Source organism: Bos grunniens, chromosome 6 (assembly GCF_055505025.1).
Source record: "Bos grunniens cultivar Pamir isolate PY7600 chromosome 6, Bosgru_T2T1.0, whole genome shotgun sequence".
In the NCBI taxonomy this organism is placed as follows: domain Eukaryota; kingdom Metazoa; phylum Chordata; class Mammalia; order Artiodactyla; family Bovidae; genus Bos; species Bos grunniens.
Genome location: NC_141170.1, coordinates 33096085 through 33116171, shown reverse-complemented (window position 1 = coordinate 33116171; position 20087 = coordinate 33096085). Strand labels below are relative to the sequence as shown.

Below are 20087 nucleotides of genomic sequence, written 5' to 3'. Positions count from 1 at the left end.
ATTATCACTGATATAAAAGTCAATGATCTTGCACATGCAAGTCAACTATGTTATTAACATGTAAGAGAGAAATGTATAGACTACTGTAATAACAATAGCATGTGAGTGGATCTTATGTCTGCAGTCTCCTTGACATTGAAGTAGATAAGATGACATCCATAAGTTGGAAGGTTAGGAGTTCCAAACACCTGTACCCCCCACAAAAACAATAAATGAACAAGTAGAAACCAATTTAAATCACACTGGGTAAGTTCTGGACTACAACAAAAATGGAGCAGAAACCTTTGCAGAATGCAAAAACTGAGGATGGCCATGTAGCAAAGCCTGGGAAAGCTTTTTAACTAGATCACCATCTCTTCTAGTTCAGAGTAGCTTGCCACCAGCAAGGATTCTCTCAAAGGGATTTCATCCCATGGAGGAAAGGAGAACAGAACTCTGGCAAGTCTCACCATCATAGACATTTGCAGTCTTTGCTACTGAGAACTTACAGTCTTTACCAGCACTGATTCCAGCTGACAGAGCTGCCCAGAGTCCTTGCTACTGTGTCCTCCTTGTATTTTGACAAGTCACTGTGGGGATACCTGGTCTTGGGGCCCTGTCACCTCCATACACCCCCATACTTTCCTTGATTGTGACCACAGTGCCCTGACATGTATGGGATAAGGGCTGCTGCTGCGTGCTCTGCCCCCAGCTTCTACCTTAGTGCTTGGTCTTATAACAAAAGCCATGCTGCTATTGCTTGAACCTGACTCTGTATTCCTAGTTGTAGCTTTGACTGGTTATTACTTAGGCTGAGCTGCTGCTGTTCTACAACTTATTCCTGGGTCCTAAATCTCAGCTTCACTTTAGCACTGTTTGGGCCACAGTGCTCCTACACTTTACCTCACTGTGCTAAGTCAGTGCTTTGACCCACCACAACTGGGAACACACCACTGCTGCTCTACAGTCCACCTCATGGGTCCTGACACGTGGCTTTAAACAGGCCATCACTGGGACCATAGTGCTACTACTCTGTGACTTCTCCTGAGGCCAGAGTTGGAATTTTGACTCATCATTCCAAGGCTGTACTGCTATATGACACTGCACTCCTGGTCCTAAGCTACTGTGGAATTCTGTCATATCAGGGCTTGCACCACTGCTGCATTCTCCCTACTCCCAGTGTTGCTGAAGCAAACAACAAACATAGACCCCAGTTCCATGGGAGAATTATATATGCTTGTACCTTCGAGACTGGTACTGCTGCCCCCCCAGTACAGTTGTACCTCAGCGACAAAGCAATATAATTGTTCCATGTGAGCCTGACCTAAGGTCTTTGGCTCCACTTCCTTTCTGAGTGTCAGTATGAATCTCCTCAGTTACAACTAACTTCCATTGGCCAAAGAGATCAGTAGGACCTCAGAAGCCTTTATTGCCAAGTACCTCAATGGCCCTAGCCAACACTGGAGAAGGCAATGGCACCCCACTCCAGTACTCTTGCCTGGAAAATCCCATGGACTGGGGGCCTGGAAGGCTGCAGTGCATGGGGTCGCTAAGAGTTGCACACAACTGAGAGACTTCACTTTCACTTTTTGCTTTCATGCACTGGAGAAGGAAATGGCAACCCACTCCAGTGTTCTTGCCTGGAGAATCCCAAGGACAGGGGAGCCTGGTGGGCTGCCGTCTATGGGGTCGCACAGAGTCGGACACGACTGAAGTGACTTAGCAGCAGCAGCAACACTACCACTACCTGTGAGAACACTCTAGCTTTGGTCACAGAAGACCCATGCAGTCTGCACAGATGTTGATCTATGCTGATGGAGATGCAGAGAAATTATGCAGTCATGCACTCCCGAGAACAAAGATATTACATCCCACCCACCTAGCACCCTCACAGCCAACTTGAGGTGAAAATCTTTCCCCAACAAAGTGAGTTGAAAAAGACTGGAGAAGGTGACAGTTACCTTTAATACAGAGACATCATCAGAAGCAATCAGAAAAGTGGAAAAATAAGGAAAATTAACATCACCAAAGTGACAAACTGCTAATAGACCCCAAAGAAATATAGATCTACAAGTTACCAGAAAATAAGTCAAAGCAATTGTTTTAAGGAAGATATGTGACATTTTATAGGACATAGACAATTCAATGAAATCAGGAGAAACAATGCATGAACAAATAAAAAGTTTAAAAATGAGAAAGGACTTATAAAAACAAATAAACAGAAATTATAGGGCTGAAGAATACAGTGAATTTAAGAATACAACTGCTATCTTTAACTTTAACTCTTAAATTATTGCAATAAATTAAAATCCAATGAAGATTTTCAACAGTAGAGTCACCAAGAATTAATAGAAAGAAGAATACTCAAATTTGGGGACAAATCTCTTGATATTATCCAGAGATGGGGAAAAAAATTAAGTATAATGAAAAAGAATAAAGTAAACCTGTGTGAACAGTGGGATACTATCAAGGAAAGAGTATTCACATTATAGGAATCCCAGAAGGAGAAGAGGGAGAAGAGCAGACAGAAAATTAATTTAAATAGTTAATGGATGAAATCTCCCAAATCTGTGGAAAGCTGAGGACATCTAAGTACATGAAGTCCAAATATCCCCAAACAGATTCAATCCAAAGAGCTCTTCATTGAAAAGCATTATAACCAGGCACTCAGAATTCAGAAAATATAGAATTTGGGAAGCATCAAGAAAAGAAAAGACTCATCATATACAAGGGAATACTGATGAAATCATCAGTAGATTTCTCTGTAGAACCTTTTAGGCCAGAAGAAAGTGTATGTTGTACTTAAAGTACTCAAAGAGAATACCATCAACCAAGAATTCCTTGTTCACCAAGTCATCCTTCAGAAATGACAAAGACTTCCCCAGACAAACAAAAGCTGAAGGAATTCATTGCCAGTAGACCTGCCTTAGAAGAAATGCTAAATGAGGTTCTTCAAGCTGAAACAAAAAGACATTAATTAGTACCATGAAAACATATGACAACATAAAACTTACTGGTAAAAGTAAACATATAGTGCAACATAGAATGCTCTAATACTGCAATGATAAACTCTACCATATAGATTAAAAACAAAAATGTATTAAAAGTATCTGTATCTACAATATTTTATTAATGAATGCACAGTACAAAAATATTTTAAGTGAGACATTAATAACATAAAATGTAGAGGGTGCCAGTTAATATGTAGAATTTTTTCATGGAATAGATGTTAAGATTTTAGTTTAAATTAGAATGTTTTACTATAAGACATATTATGAAAGCTTCTTGGTAATAACAAAGCAGAAACATAGTAACTACACAAGCCATAAAAGAATAAAAGCACACTACTCCCAAAACATCAATTTACAAAGTAAAACAGCAAGAGAGATAGAAAAGAAATTACAAAGAATCTGAAATCAATTCACAAAATGATGTCATATGTTAATAATTATTTTAATATAAGTAGACTAAATTGTTCAATCAAAAAATATTGAGTGGCTGAATAAATCAAAAGAAAAAGACAAATCAAGATCTGACTATAATGCTGCTTATAAGAGACTCACTTAGGTTTTAAGGATACTCATAGACTAAAAATGAAATTATGCATAAATATATTCCATGCAAAGGGAAAGGGAAAGCAAAAGAAAGTGGGGGTAACTTGTATCAGACTAAATAGGCTTTAAGTCAAGAGCTCTAACATGAGACAAAGAAGGCCATTATGTAATGGTAAAAGGGTCAATTTTAGGAAATGTGTAACTACTGTTAATATATGCACCAAGTATAGAAGCACCTGAATATAGTAAAAAAATGTCACAGATCTGAAGGGAAAAATAACAATGCAATAATAATAAGAGACTTCAATATCCCACTTTCAACAACAGAGAAATCATCCAGGCAGAGAATAAATAAGAAAATAATGGAAATTATGAATGATGTGAAACTAGAAATCAAAAAAAAGAAGAAAAACTGGAAAATTCAAGTGTAAATTAAACAATGACCCCTTGAACAATGAACGAGTCAAAGAAGAAATAAAAAGGGAAAAAAATAATAACAAATATCTGTAAGAAAAATATCTCAAATAGCCTAACCTGAAATATGAGGAGTTAGAAAAAAGAGAATATGTTAGCATAAGGAAGGAAATATTAAATATCAGAGTAAAATAAATGAAATAGAAATCAGAAAAACAAATACAAAAGCAAGGAAACTATTGGTGACATTTCTAAGAAATCACAGCTGTAAATTTTTGTTATGTTTTGCATTCTTTTGTGTGTATGTATGTGTGTTAGTTACTCAGTCATGTCTGACTCTTTGCAACCCCATGGACTAGTTCTCCAGGCTCCTCTGACCATGGAATTCTCCAGGTAAGAATACGGGAGTGGGTAGCCATTCCCTTCTCCAGGGGATCTTATGGACCCAGGGATCAAACCCAAGTCTCCTGCACTTCAGGCAGATTCTTTACCATCTGAGCCACTAGAGAAGCCCCAAATTTTATTAATTTATTTTCTTTTGGCTGCACTGGGTCTTTCTCTAGTTGCAGTGAGCAGAGGCTACTCTCTGGTTGTGGTGTGCAGGCTTCTTATTACGGTAACCTCTCTTGTTGCAGAGCATGACCTCTGGGGTGCTTGGCCTTCAGTAGTGCACCTTGCGGACTCTAGAGTGCAGGGTCAGTAGTTGGGGAGCATGGGCTTAGTTGCTCTGTGGCATGTAGGATCTTCCCTGACCAGGGTTTGAACCAGTGTCCTCTGCACTGGCAGTCAGATTGCTAGCCACTAGGCACGTGGGAAGTCTCTTCTTCAATATCTTTTGCTTTGTGTATTTTGATCTCTGATGTTAGGTGCATATATCTTTATAATTGACATATACCAGCTTGGATTGGGAGTGCAGTGAGGCAGCAACTATCAGCACAAAGCTTCCCTACCCTGTTTGTTGGCAAGCCAGCACATGTGCACTCTTTGAGAACAGATTCTAAGCTTCTCTAGCCCTTCTATCTGTCTCAGCAGCCAAAAGGGCTTGTCTCCTCCACATAAGACCTCAGGACTGGGATGTACACTCTATGGCTCCACTTAATCCCCAGGGTGAGGGTCTATCTCTGTAAACCTTCTCATCCTTCAGATCTGTTCCAGGGGCAGAAGTCCCAAACCTGTTTTTATCCATCTTACTCAGTTATTTGTAATATATCATTAGTTGTTAAAGAGTTTTTCCAGTTTCCAATTAGTTTCCTGTGTGAACTGTTGCACATGAAGATATATTTTTGATATGTTTATGGGGAGGTGGTGATCTCACTGTCCTCCTAATCCACCATCTTAATCAAATCCTGTACCATAAATTTAATTCCTACATCTTTAATAAGAAATGTTATTTTCATTTACATTTGAAACATGTTATATTTAAAAATACATCAGGTAAATGTGAAGACTAAAATTATTGTGGCAATTTTCTGATGCATTTACATGATAACAGTTAATGCAAATTGCATTTCACTCTATACAGCAATTATTTTTACTGCTTAACAATGTTAGCACATTCAGTCTTTCATCAACTTCATGAGGTAGTTAATACCAATTGTGTGCATAGCGCTGTTGTGTCCAACTCTCTGGGACCCCATTGATTGTAGTCCACAAGGCTCTTCTGTCCATGGAATTTTCCAGGCAAGGAAATAGAGTGGGTTGCCATTTCCTTCTCCAGGGGATCTTCCTGACTGAGGGATAGAACCCGCATCTCCTGCACAAGCAGGTGGATTCTTTACCACTGCGCCAACTGGGAGGCTCAGTTAACATCACTACCTAATCTGTATCTCACTGAACAACTGAAATAATGTCATTGATTAACTTGCCAAACCCCACATATGAAACTCCAGTACTTTGGCCACCTCATGCAAAGAGTTGACTCATTGGAAAAGACTCTGATGCTGGGAGGGATTGGGGGCAGGAGGAGAAGGGGATGACAGAGGATGAGATGGCTGGATGGCATTACCAGCTCGATGGATGTGAGTTTGAGTGAACTCCAGTAGTTTGTGATGGACAGGGAGGCCTGGCGTGCTGCAGTTCATGGGGTCTCAAAAAGTCGGACACGACTAAGTGACTGAACTGAACTGAACTGAACTTAACCCCACATAACTCTATAGTAGTTTTACAGGGACTTAAATTTTGGCTATCTCTGTTCCAAGTGCAACCTCTAAATCATTATGGTATGGTGGTTCCCCTTTCTGGGTTACAGTTATTTTCAAAATGTAACATTGACTGTTATATTTTAATTGTAATATTATGACAAAAATGTAATTATTGTTCCTGTTATGTGTTAGTGCATATAATTTGCCCTTAAATATACTGGCTTAGAACAACAATAATCATTTTATCTCTCATAGTTGTAGGTGTTGGCTGGGCTTGGCTAGGTGATTCTTTTACATGGTGTCTCAGATGGTTAGTCTTGTGATGACGGGTTGTAATCATCTGAGGGACATACCAGGTGATTGATTTGAGAAGAGTCAAACTGGTGGAAGCCTGGAACTACTAGGACTTCTTAGGCATATCTATGTCTCTCTCCACCAAATGGTCATTTTAATGGAAACTTTGGGTATGGTGAGTAGGGAGATAGAAAGCTGAGAAAGAGAGATAAAGATAAACAGACATAGACATAAAGACAGGGACAGAAAGAAAAATGGAGACAGAATGTGTTGTATTTTATAACTGAGCCATGGAAGTTAAGCTGAAACATTTGTGAGACAGCAACCAGACTTAACTAAAGTTCAAAAGAGAGGAAATTACTCAATGGGAGAGCTGTCATAGTACTTGTAGTTATGTCTCAAAAACGCTATAAATCTAAGTATAGATGTACACCAGCAGAAGTCCCTAAGCTATTGAAAATTTCATTTAAATATTGATGTTTAAACCACAATAATGACATTTTTGTGAGTTAAGATTTTATAACTATTGACATTGTAAATACAGTGTGGTAATATATCTATTTATAATACTTAAAACATAAAATAGGTGTCCTAAAACAGCCCCTAATTTGATGCTAATATTATCCCAAATTTCTAGTCATTTCAAGTCTTGAATGAAACTAATACACTGATAGCATGATATTAAAATCTTAGAACTTAATATCATGAATTAATATGTTGATTTCACCAATTATTTTTAAAGTCAATTAATAAATGAAAATATAATTGTGAATGTCAAATAATGAAATTTAGAGAAAAAAATTTAAATTCCCATCATTGGAAATTCAGTATATTCTTTAAGATCATTTCCTCTGTGGTTATATAAGTTTGCATATATTTAATTTTATTCCCAAAGGAGAGTGTCATTCTTAGGCTGTGTAATTCCTAGAACTTGTTCTTTATCTAGTAATGTGACATGGAGAGCACTCAACAGTATTTCCTATAATCTACTGTTTACTCCAGTGACCATATCACTCATGCATACCTACGCTGTAGGTTTGTACACTGACTGCCATTTAAGTGCTAGTGGAAGTATTCAGAATATAATGATGACCATACCAAAGTCTTTCTGCCTGACAGATAACTAGATACAGAGTTGTAAAAACATCATATATTAATGCTTATTTATGGAGTCTAGAAAAATGGTCCTGATGAACCTACCTGCAGGGAAGGAATAGAGGTGCAGACATAGAGAACAGTCATACAGATGGGGAAGAAGAAAGGGGGCAAGTCCAGAGAGTAGCACTGACATGTTTACACTGCGCATGTGTGCTCAGTCATTCAACATGCCCGACTCTTTGTGACTCCATGGACCTTAGCCCACCAGGCTCCTCTGTCCATGGGATTTTCCAGGCAAGAATACTGGAATGGGTTGCCATTTGCAACTCCAGGGGTCTTCCCAACCCAGAGATCGAATCTGCCTCTCCTGCATTGGCAGGAGGATTCTTTACAACTGCGTCAACTGGGAAGCCCATATACACACTACCACGTGTAAACTAGATAGGAGTAGAAAACTGCTCTAAACACAGGGAGCTAAACTTGGTGATCTTAGAGAGATGGGATCTAGAGTGGTGGAGTCAGGGGATGGGAGGAAGGCTCACAAGGGAGGGGATATATGTATACATATAGTTGATTCATGATATTGTAGAGCAGAAACTAACAACATTGTAAAGCAAATATATTCCAATAAAAAACAGCAAAGGAAGAAAAACATATGTCCATTTCCAGAGAAGTAGTTCTACCAGAATATTTGTTCCACAAATCACTTGTAGGAAAATAACTAATTGACCTAATTTGCATTTCTAAAAGCATGAATGGCCTTTGTCATTTTTCATAGGTCATTGGCCATTTCACTTGTCAATTTCTTGTTCATGTTCTTTCTTTATTTCAGTATTGGACTGTTTGACTTTCTGTTGGAGATTTGTAGTAGTTCTCACTGTACAATGACTACCAGTCATTTTTAGTTTGCCTGTGTTGCAGGATAGATTTGAGGAAGAATAGTTAAGCCTACTGGGCTTCCTAGGTGGCACAGTGGTAAAGAATCTGTTTGCAATGTAGGAGACACTGGTTCAATCCCTGGATTGGGAAGATCCCCTGGAGTAGGAAATGTCAACTCACCCCAGCATTCTTGCCTGGAAAATTCCATGGACAGAGGAATCTGATGGGCTATAGTTCATGGGGTCCCAAAAGATTTGGACAAGAGTTAGCAACTAAACAACAACAAAATAGGAGGCAGGTAACAGCTGCTATTTCTAATTCCACAAATATTCCACTGGGAAATGAGTTATACTGGATGAAGGCAAATGGCTTGCCATGGTTTTAGATAAGAAGTGATGCTGAGGCTAGATGCACAGTAATAACCAAGAAGTTTTAGAGGTCTTACAAGTGAAACAAAATTGTGAATTTTTAAACACAATTCCAATTATTGAACAGTTTCTGTAGCAAAATAAGGCTACAATATTCTGCACCAAAGTAAAGATAAAATACTCTGCATATCTGCAAAGTAATATTTATATTATAAACAGACTTCTCCTTATTCTTGGGTCTATCAGTTCAGTTCATTCACTCAGTGTTGTCCAATTCTTTTGTGACCCCATGAACTGTAGCATGCCAGGCTTCCCTGTCCATCTCCAACTCCCGGAGTTCACCCAAATCCATGTCCATTGAGTTGATGATGCCATCCAACCATCTCATCCTCTGTCATCCCCTTCTACTCCTGCCCTCAATCTTTCCCAGCATCAGGGTCTTTTCCAATGAGTCAGCTGTTCTCATCAGGTGGTCAAAGTATTGGAGTTTCAGCTTCAATATCAGTCCTTCCAATGAACACCCAGGACTGATCTCCTTTAGGATGGACTGGTTGGATCTCTTCTGTCTATACACAACATGAAAAACACTATTATGTTCAAATGTTTCTTTTCAATATAACTTTTGAATTAAAAAAATAAATTTCAACATAGACCCATATAGTTTCATGTTTATTTTATTTTTCATAAGCTTTTCTCTTGGCATGACATATTTCAACTCTTAAAAAGAAAATCCCTTGAAAATAAACTTTAATCTGAGGTACTGAATTGTGAAAAGTCATTTTGTCACAAGAGGATAGGATCCTTATCATAACTCCTTCTTGCTGGACGAGTTTCATCTATGGAGTAAACTTGCTCCAGTTCTCAGATACAGATATTCCCTTTTCTCCTTCTTTCCTGTTTTAGCAAACTTCCAGAACCAAAACAGATAGCATATTGTGATGACAAATACAACAGTTGCCACACAAGCCAATAGGAACCCAATCACGTCCAGTGAGTGGTACTACTACCAGGTGAGGTTGTGGGTGGCTGGCCACACGTGCTTGGCTCCTTTGTAGCATATGGCAAACTCAGTCCAGTAGACTGCTCAGTCCAGGGGTCTTACAGGTTGATCATGGTGAATTCTTGATAGCTTCATAGCATTTCCTTTCTATCTAATGAAGAAGTACAAAGATAGCAACATTGAAAGAAAGCTACTTTACTTAAGCATACCAATGGCATAGACGGTTTTCAAAAAGAGTCATACAAATTCAAAGTAAATATCATACAATTACATAAAAGTGAAAGTGAAAATAACTCAGTTCTGTCCAGCTGTTTGCGACCCCATGGACTGTACAGTCCATGGAATTCTCCAGGCCAGAAAACTGAAGTGAGCAGCCTTTCCCTTCTCCAGGGGATCTTCCCAACCCAGAGATCGAACCCAGGTCTCCGGCATTGCAGGCAGATTCTTTACCAGCTGAGCCACAAGGGAAGCTACAATTACAGAAGTAATAGTCTATTTTTAGTTGGGTCCTCATTTAAAGTTTGATTTTTACATTGAAATTTTAGATTGACAGTTATTTAAAAAGTGAATATGTAAGGTCAGGTGGAAAAATTCAATCTTTTCTACCATAGGAATTGATAAGAGCCATTCCAAACACTGTAAGTTGGATAGTGGAAAGGCGAGTTCATGATGATGTTCTTGTGGAAGTATAATAGAACAGAGTAATAGTGTAATAAAAAATGAAATGACTCCTAACCAGTCCAGGTGCTTTGACTCTTCTCCATTCCACCATCTATTTTCTACCAGTGGACAAAATTATTTTTTGGAGATACCTATTAGGTTATTACATTTCTCTACTCAAAATTTCCATCTGGCTTCTTATCACATTTAGAATAAAACACAAATCTGTTCTTTGGTCCATAGTATCCTACATGCTCAGACCCCTGGTAATCCCTTCCTTGATCACTTTGTTCGGCCACTCTGTGGTAAGCACATTGGCCTTCTAGCCATTTCTTGATGTTACAAATGTTTTCCTACCATAGGACCTCTGAACTTGCAGTCCCTTTTGTCCTTCTGGAATATCCTTCCCCACAACATCTTGGACCTTGTTTCAAGCTCTTGATTGAAGGCTTTGTCTCAGTATTACTTTCAGAGTGCAGAGTAGCTTTTCTTGATCATATTAAGATAGTTCAGTTCAGTTCAGTAGCTCAGTCGTGTCTGACTCTTTGCGACCCCACGAATAGCAGCACACCAGGGATCCCTGTCCATCACCAACTTTCAGAATTCACTCAAACTCATGTCCTTCGAGTCGGTGATGCCATCCAGCCACCTCATCCTCTGTCAACCGCTTCTCCTCCGGCCCCCAATCCTCCCAGCATCAGAGTCTTTTCCAAAGAGTCAACTCCTTGCATGAGGTGGCCAAAGTACTGGACCTTCAGCCTTAGTATCAGTCCTTCAAAAGAACACTCAGGACTGATCTCCTTTAGAATGGACTGGGTGGATCTCCTTGTAGTCCAAGGGGCTCTCAAGAGTCTGCTCCAACACCACAGTTCAAAAGCATCAATTCTTCAGCACTCAGCTTTCTTCACAGTCCAACTCTCACATCCATACATGACCACAGGAAAAACCATAGCTTTGACTAGATGGGTCTTTGTTGGCAAAGTAATATCTCTGCTTTTGAATATGCTATCTAGGTCAGTCATAACTTTCCTTCCAAGGAGTAAGTGTCTTTTAATTTCATGGCTACAGTCACCATCTGCAGTGATTTTGGAGCCCAAAAATATAAAGTCTGACACTATTTCCACTGTTTCCCTATCTATTTGCCATGAAGTGATGGGACCAGATGCCATGATCTTCGTTTTCTGAATGTTGAACTTTAAGCCAACTTTTTCACTCTCCACTTTCACTTTCATCAAGAGGCTTTTTAGTTCCTCTTCACTTTCTGCCATAAGGGTGGTGTCATCTGCATATCTGAGGTTATTGATATTTCTCCTGGCAATCTTGATTGAAGCTTGTGCTTCTTCCAGCCCAGCATTTCTCATGATGTACTCTGCATATAAATTAAATAAGCAGGGTGACAATATACAGCCTTGACATACTGTTTTTCCTATTTGGAACCAGTCTGTTGTTCCATGTCCCATTCTAACTATTGCTTCCTGACCTGCATACAGGTTTCTCAAGAGGCAGGTCAGGTGGTCTGGTATTCCCATCTCTTTCAGACTTTTCCACAGTTTATTGTGATCCACACAGTCAAAGGCTTTGGCATAGTCAATAAAGCAGAAATAGATGTTTTGCTGGAACTCTCTTGCTTTTTCCATGATCCAGCAGATGTTGGTAATTTGATCTCTGGTTCCTCTCCCTTTTCTAAAACCAGCTAGAACATCAAGAAGTTCACGGTTCACGTATTGCTGAAGCCTGGCTTGGAGACTTTTGAGCAGTACTTTACTAGCGTGTGAGATGAATGCAATTGTGTGGTAGTTTGAACGTTCTTTGTCATTGCCTTTCTTTGGGATTGGAATGAAAACTGACCCTTTCCAGTCCTGTGGCCACTACTGAGTTTTCCAAATTTGCTGGCATATTGAGTGCAGCACTTTCACAGCATCATCTTTCAGCATTTGAAATAGCTCAACTGCACTTCCATCACCTCCACTAGCTTTGTTTGTAGTGATGCTTTCTAAGGCCCACTTGACTTCACATTCCAGGATATCTGGCTCTAGGTGAATGGGAGTGAGCACACCATCATGATTATCTGGGTCGTGAGGATCTTTTTTGTACAGTTCTTCTGTGTATTCTTGCCACCTGTTCTTAATATCTTCTGCTTCTGTTAGGTCCATACAATTTCTGTCCTTTATCGAGCCCATCTTTGCATGAAATGTTCCCTTGGTATCTCTAGTTTTCTTGAAGAGATCTCTAGCCTTTCCCACTTTATTGTTTTCCTCTATTTCTTTGCATGGATCCCTGAGGAAGACTTTCTTACCTCTTCTTGCTATTCTTTGGAACTCTGCATTCAAATGGGTATATCTTTCCTTTTCCCCTTTGCTTTTCACTTCCCTTGTTTTCAAAGCTGTTTGTAAGGCCTCCCCAGACAGCCATTTTGCTTTTTTGCATTTCTTTTCCATGGGGATGGGGTTGATCCCTGTCTCCTATACAATGTCACGAACCTCCGTCCATAGTTCATCAGGCACTCTGTCCATCAGATCTAGTCCCTTAAATCTATTTCTCACTTCCACTGTATTATCATAAGGGATTTGATTTAGGTCATACCTGAATGGTCTAGTGGTTTTCCCTACTTTCTTCAATTTATATCTGAAATTGGCAATAAAGAGTTCATAATCTGAGCCACAGTCAATTCCTAGTCTTGTTTTTGCTGACTGTATAGAGCTTCTCCATCTTTGGCTGCAAAGAATATAATCAATCTGATCTTGGTGTTTACTATCTGGTGATGTCCATGTTTAGAGTCTTCTCTTGTGTTGTTGGAAGAGGGTGTTTGCTATGACCAGTGCATTCTCTTGGCAAAACTCTATTAGCCTTTGCCCTGCTTCATTCTGTATTTCAAGGCCAAATTTCCGTGTTACTCCAGGTGTTTCTTGACTTCCTACTTTTGCATTCCAGTCCCCTATAATGAAAAGGACATCTTTTTTGGGTGTTAGTTCTAAAAGGTCTTGTAGGTCTTCATAGAACCGTTCAACTTCAGCTTCTTCAGCTTTACTGGTTGGGGCATAGACTTGGATTACTGTGATATTGAATGGTTTGCCTTGGAAACGAACAGAGATCATTCTGTCGTTTTTGAGATTGCATCCAAGTACTGCATTTCGGACTCTTTTGTTGACCATGATGGCCACTCCATTTCTTCTGAGGGATTCCTGCCCATAGTAGTAGATATAATGGTCATCTGAGTTAAATTCACCCATTCCAGTCCATTTCAGTTCGCTGATTCCTAGAATGTCGACGTTCACTCTTGCCATCCCTTGTTTGACCACTTCCAGTTTGCCTTGATTCATGGACCTGACATTCCAGGTTCCTATGCAATATTGCTCTTTACAGCATCAGACCTTGCTTCTATCACCAGTCACGTCTACAGCTGGGTATTGTTTTTGCTTTGGGTCCATCCCTTCATTCTTTCTGGAGTTATTTCTCCACTGATCTCCAGTAGCATATTGGGCACCTACCGACCTGGGGAGTTCCTCTTTCAGTATATATCATTTTGCCTTTTCATACTGTTCATGGGATTCTCAAGGCAAGAATACTGAAGTGGTTTGCCATTCCCTTCTCCAGTGGACCATATTCTGTCAGACCTCTCCACCATTACCTGCCCATATTGGGTGGCTCAACATGGCATGGCTCAGTTTCATTGAGTTAGACAAGGCTGTGGTCCATGTGATTAGATTGACTAGTTTTCTGTGATTATGGTTTCAGTGTGTCTGCCCTCTGATGCCTTCTCGCAACACCTACCGTCTTACTTGGGTTTCTCTTACCTTGGATGTGGAGTCTCTCTTCACGGCTGCTCCAGCAGAGCACAGCCGCTGCTCCTTACCTTGGATGAGGGGTATCTCCTCACCGCTGCTATGCTATGCTATTTACTCTGTAGACATTTTAAAATTTGTTGTATTTTCTAAGATAAACCCTTAAGTTGAAGCATGCATGAAAGCTGCACAATTTCAAGTAAACAGCTCAAAACTCAAATAAGCTAGAAAATCATCACCAAGTGAAACACAAATATAACTCCTACCCAGATCAGGCTTTAGGGTATTATAAACTCCTGATAGGCATTCTTTCCTGGTAGAAGCTTCCAGACACTTCTCTCTTCTCCAGATTAAGTACTAGCCTGACCTCTAACACCGTACAATGACTTAACTTGTGTACATATTGGAATCATATGGTATGTAGTTATTCCACTGTTGTATAGTATTCTCTTGTTTGATAATACCACAAATTATTTATTCATTGTTTGATCATCGGGCATTTGGATTGCTAACAGCTTTTTGGTCATTACTAGTTATGTGGGTGTAATTATTCTGATATATGTATTTTGGTTTATATATTTATACATGTTTATTAGTTATATATCTAAGAGTGGAATTGCTGAGAGAAGGCTGCATGCATGTTTAGGCTTCTTTAATATTATTAAACAGTTTTATGAAGTGGTTTATTAATTTGTGTTATCAGCAGTATGGAAAGGTTCCTTTTTCTCCACATTCTTGTGATGGTTCTCAAATTTTAGTTTTTATGATGACATATAAATGAGATTTAATCTATATTTTCTTGATTACTAGTGAAGGGGATAAAGCTGTATATATTTTGCCAGGAAGTGTAATCTTTTGTATAGGTATTTTAATATATCTTTTTTAAGATTGAGGAAATTTCTATTTTTAGTTTGTAAAGTATTTCTTTTGATATCATGAATGGATGTTGACTTTTATCAATTATTTAATCATTAGACTGGTCATAATATTTTTCTCTTTTATGTTGACAATTTATTGAATTATATCACTCATTTTTGTACATATAAACAAACAAACTTTCAATCCTGGAATAAGTCCATTTTGATCAAGGTGTTCTGTACTTTTTATATGGCATTCTAATTCTTTTGTATTTTATTTATGGAAGGAATTGTGTTAAAAATTTTTGTTTTCCTGTAATGTCCTTATGTTTTTGATATTAGGGATTATGGCCTCATAAAATGACCTGTAAAGTGGTAATATGTTTGAATTATCTAGAAGAGTTTGTGGAAGATCAATAGTACTTCTTTTCTTAATTATTTGGAAATATTTACTGATGAAGGCATCTGAGCTGGGAGTTTCCTCTGTGGGAAATTTTAACAGTTTTAACAGATTCAATAAAGTATGGAAATATTTAATTATTAAAAATATATTCAATTAATTTTTGTAAAATATTGTGTTTCAGAGGACACTGGCAAGAGAAAAATAACTAAATGATGGAAAGTATATTTGTGAACCATATATCTGAAAAGGGACTTATGTATATGACACATAAGAGTTCTAATAGTTCAATAATAAAAAAGACAACCAAATTAAAAAAGTAGATAAGGGATTGGAAGAGACACGTCTCTAAAGTGATACAAATGGCCAATAAAAACATGAAAATATTCTCAGCATTAGTAGCCATAAGGAAAATGTAAATCAAGACCAAAGAGTGATCATACTCATTACCATGCCTATGATAAAAATTATAAAAGATAATAACATGTGTTGGCAATGATATGAAGGATTAGAACTCTCATACACTGTTGGTGAAAATGTAGAATGATGTGACTACTTTGGAAAAGAGTTTGGTAGTTTCTCATAAATATAATTATCCTATGACCCTGTGCAGTAAAAACCTGTGTTCACACAAACATGTATAACAGCATATAGATTCTTTTCATTATAGACAAAAGTGAAAAAAATAGAAATGCCCATCAATTGATGAGTGTATTAATAGAATGTGGTATGGTATGGATATACTATAAAATATTATTCAATAACAAAAAGTACTGGTACATGCTGCAATATAGATCTAACTAAAAACTTTTTCCTAAGAGAAAGAAGTCAGTTGTAAATGACCACATATTGTATGATGCTATTTAAATAAAATGTTCAGAATAAAAAAACCTATTGAGACAGGAAGATTAGTAATTCTTAGTATTTTTAGAGTTTCAGAAATTTTAAGCATTGAATTAATATCTTTCTCATTTTACAGTCTTATATGGGTAGGCTTTGTATGCTCAGTCAACTCAGTTGTGTCTTAACTCTTTGTGACTGTAGCTTACCAGGCCCCTCCACCTGTGGGATTTTTCAGACTAGAAAAATCCACTTCAGCCCACTGGAGTGGGTTGCCATTTCCTCCTCCAGTGGATCTTCCCAACCCAGGGATCAAACCCATGTTTCCTGTCCCTCCTGCACTGTGTGGCAGATTCTTAACCACTGAGCCATCAGGGAACCCTTGTATGGATTCTGTCATACTTTAAAAAATGCATACTGTTACAATAAGCTCTATAGAGATCAGATTTCTTTTCTTTTCTTTTTTGCATGGAAAATTATTGCACTGATTAGTTGCTCTTTTGGAGAAGGAAAAGATACCCCACTCCAGTATTCTTGCCTGGGGAATCCCATGGACAGAGGAGCCTGGTGGGCTATAGTCTATGAGGTCGCAATGAGTCGGATACAACTTAGCACCTGAACAGCAGCAGCTGCTCATTAAATCGATAGGATTAAAAAGCAACTTTGAAACAACTGGTTGAATGTAAAAGTGAAATTCAGATTGGTTATATAATTTTAAGTATTTTAAAATTAGCCTCTTAATAAGGGAAATAAACATATTACTGTTGAAAAGAGAACTTATCAATCTATAGATACTACCAAGTTAAAGAAATGCTATACTCACAAAGGGTCATAAATGACAGTCTTCAGTGCACTGAGCAAGTCTGCACTTGACATTGTGTTCAAGTCTAGTAGCTATTCCCTTGGCCTCCATGTGAGCTGTATTATTGGGTTGGTTAACAAACATAGGGAGTCCCATCATGGGAATCATATGGTAAATGGCTTCAGGAATGCCATTGCCACCACCATGAGTGATAAAAGCTTTGGTTTTTGGTTGACTTAAAAAATATTTCAATGAGAACAATAAATTCTGAGTCCCATGGTTAGAAACAGAAATTGACAGTATAAGTCAACAGAGAAGGCAATGCTTTCTGCTGAGGATTGCTATGTTCATGAGATCATGCAAACATTTGTGAATTTCCAAAGAAAGCCCATCTGAATAAATGAGGGAAAGCTACACATTAGAGGGGATATTAGGGCAGAGTTGCTTTGTCCAGAGGACAAGTGTGGACTGATTCTTGATTTGAAGAATGCCGTGTTCAAAACCATGGAGGTGAAGAAACATTGTTTCTTAGGAATAGAGGAAATGATTCATTCTGATAATGTATGGAGAATCTCAGGGGGCATTTGGCAATAGAGGAAAAATGATGGATGTGCTGTTCATAAAGTCATCTTCTATCAGCTACACTTTGATTTTTAGGCAATGTGAATTACTGAAAGTTCAAGAAAAAGTATGGATGTTTACTATAAAGAAAGCTGAGCACCGAAGGATTGATGCTTTTGAATTGTGGTGTTGGAGAAGACTCTTGGGAGTCCGTTGGACTGCAAGGAGATCCAACCTGTCCATCCAAAAGGAAATCAGTCATGAATATTCATTGGAAGGACTGATGCTGAAACTCCAATACTTTGGCCACCTGATGCGAAGAACTGACTCATTTGAAAAGACCCTGATGTTGGGAAAGATTGAAGTCAGGAGGAGAAGGGGATGATGACAGAGGATGAGATGGTTGAATGGCATCACCGACTCAATGCACATGAGTTTGAGTAAACTCTGGGAGTTGGTCAAGGAGGCCTGACATGCTGCAGACCACGGGGTCGCAAAGAGTGGGACATGACTGAGTGACTGAACTGAACTGAACTTCCCATATAATCTTAGATAAAAGCACTACAATAGTAGTAGAGCTGAGATAGAAGAGTGAGGGAGACAAGAAGACCAGTCAAAAAGCTATCGAAAATTTATAGATGACAGATAATTATCAAGTGTTGATGTTTTACCTTTCTGTTCCACTATTGTCCCTGAGATTTAATTAGAACTTAGTATTTTTTTTTTTTTTTTTTTTGCCATCTTCTTACCAACAAGATCATTCTGTTGGACCCACTTAAAAAGATGAGTGTTATTTCCCAACATATCTGGTTTCTTCCCACTGAATCACCACACAACCTATTAAGACTAAGAAAAGACTGAACTCCATGAATAAGATCACAGTCTCAGAGCATTTTAGAAGTTAAAATCTAGTAAGAAGTCATTTTGCCCCACTTCTTTCAATGAACAGATGCGGGCATTTCTTCTCAGGAATGTTAAATAATGTTAAATAATAGTTCAAAAAATCAAAGCAGCAAAAATCTGGGACCCTGTTGATCAATTTATCATTTTGTTTACTACAACATGCTATGACTAGTTTTAAATACTTGAGGGAAATTGGCTTGTAAATAATGTAATTTAATAGCTAAAAGCATTCAAGAATCAACCAGGACTGTAGTGTGTACAAAAAGCTGACTGAAATTTCTGCAACTTCATTTCATGTGACTGTCTTATATAACAAACCTGTGATTTGACTCCAGAAAATACTTTGCTTGCTCAGCAGTTTCTGAAAGAAATCGGTAAAGATATGCTTGTTTATTTTCTCCGTGAAGCATTTTGATGGAAATGTGTCTCTTTCTATTTGATTTTGTGAACAATATTATACTTTCTTCTATGTGGTATAATGAGATAAAATTTCTTCAACTAGTTGAGAGAATATAAATTATTTTACACTGCATATTGGAAAATCACTTCCTATAATCTTTGAAGTATAAAATTGCTAAGACATTTTTTCATTTTGTTTTCCTCTAAAGGTATTAATAGTGGAAATATCCATGCACATATTTTGTACAAACCTAGGGATTGCAGAATAATAAAAGCAATAAATTTTTTAAAAAAGAGAGTGCCACATTAATTTTCATTGATTATTATAAACTGAAATAAGCAATTTAGAAGTTTGTGCTGTTAAGAGATTTAATTGCATTTTTTACAATAGAAAATACTAATTTAGAATGTTTCAGCAATGCTATGTCTACCCCAAAGAAATCACTGATGCTGAAATTCTCATTTCTCAGTGGAATGAAATACCCTCAAATCCTAGATTAGTGGAGTAATGTTTTTTATGTTTAAGGCACATAACTGTATATTACTTGTCAAGGCTGTCAACCTGAATCAAGGTTCTCAAAGATGAAAATAGTCAGGGTTGTTTGGGATAGTTTAGGGCAAGTAGTTCACAGCTAGTGAACGAGTACTGATGGATTTATACTGCCATAAAAATAACGATAGGACTTTAGCAGGAAGCTCTTCTCTAACTTTTTTTCTGCTAACACTGACTCTTCCATGCTTCCCAGTTTTTGCCTCTTCTCTTCCTCCCCACCTCTGAGAAAGTAGTTGTTAATACAGTCAGTCAGAATAGTATGCTGATTAGGTCAAGCTGCTAATGGTCAGGACCAAGAAACCTTAAGACTTCCCTGGTTGCTCAGACGTCTGCGTACAATTTGGGAGACTGGGATTCAATCCCTGGGTTGGGAAGATCTCCTGGAGAAGGGAATGGCAACCCATTACAGTGTTCTTGCCCCCCCACCCCAAGAAAAAGGGGGCTCAAAGAAATATTTGACTTCCTTGGTGGCTTGGATGGTAAAGCATCTGCCTACAGTGCGGGAGACCTGGGTTCAATCCCTGGATGGGGAAGATCTCTTGGAGAAGGGAATGGCAATCCACTGCAGTATTCTTGCAGCACCCCCCCCCCCCGCCCCTTAAA

The 20087-nt window shown here is 38.3% G+C and overlaps 1 pseudogene; it reads right to left on the bottom strand.

Moving 5' to 3' along the window:
* Nucleotides 1-9559: 9559 nt before the first annotated feature.
* The window catches only part of LOC147370548 (UDP-glucuronosyltransferase 2B18-like), a 30883-nt pseudogene continuing 20355 nt past the window's right edge, over nt 9560-20087 (bottom strand).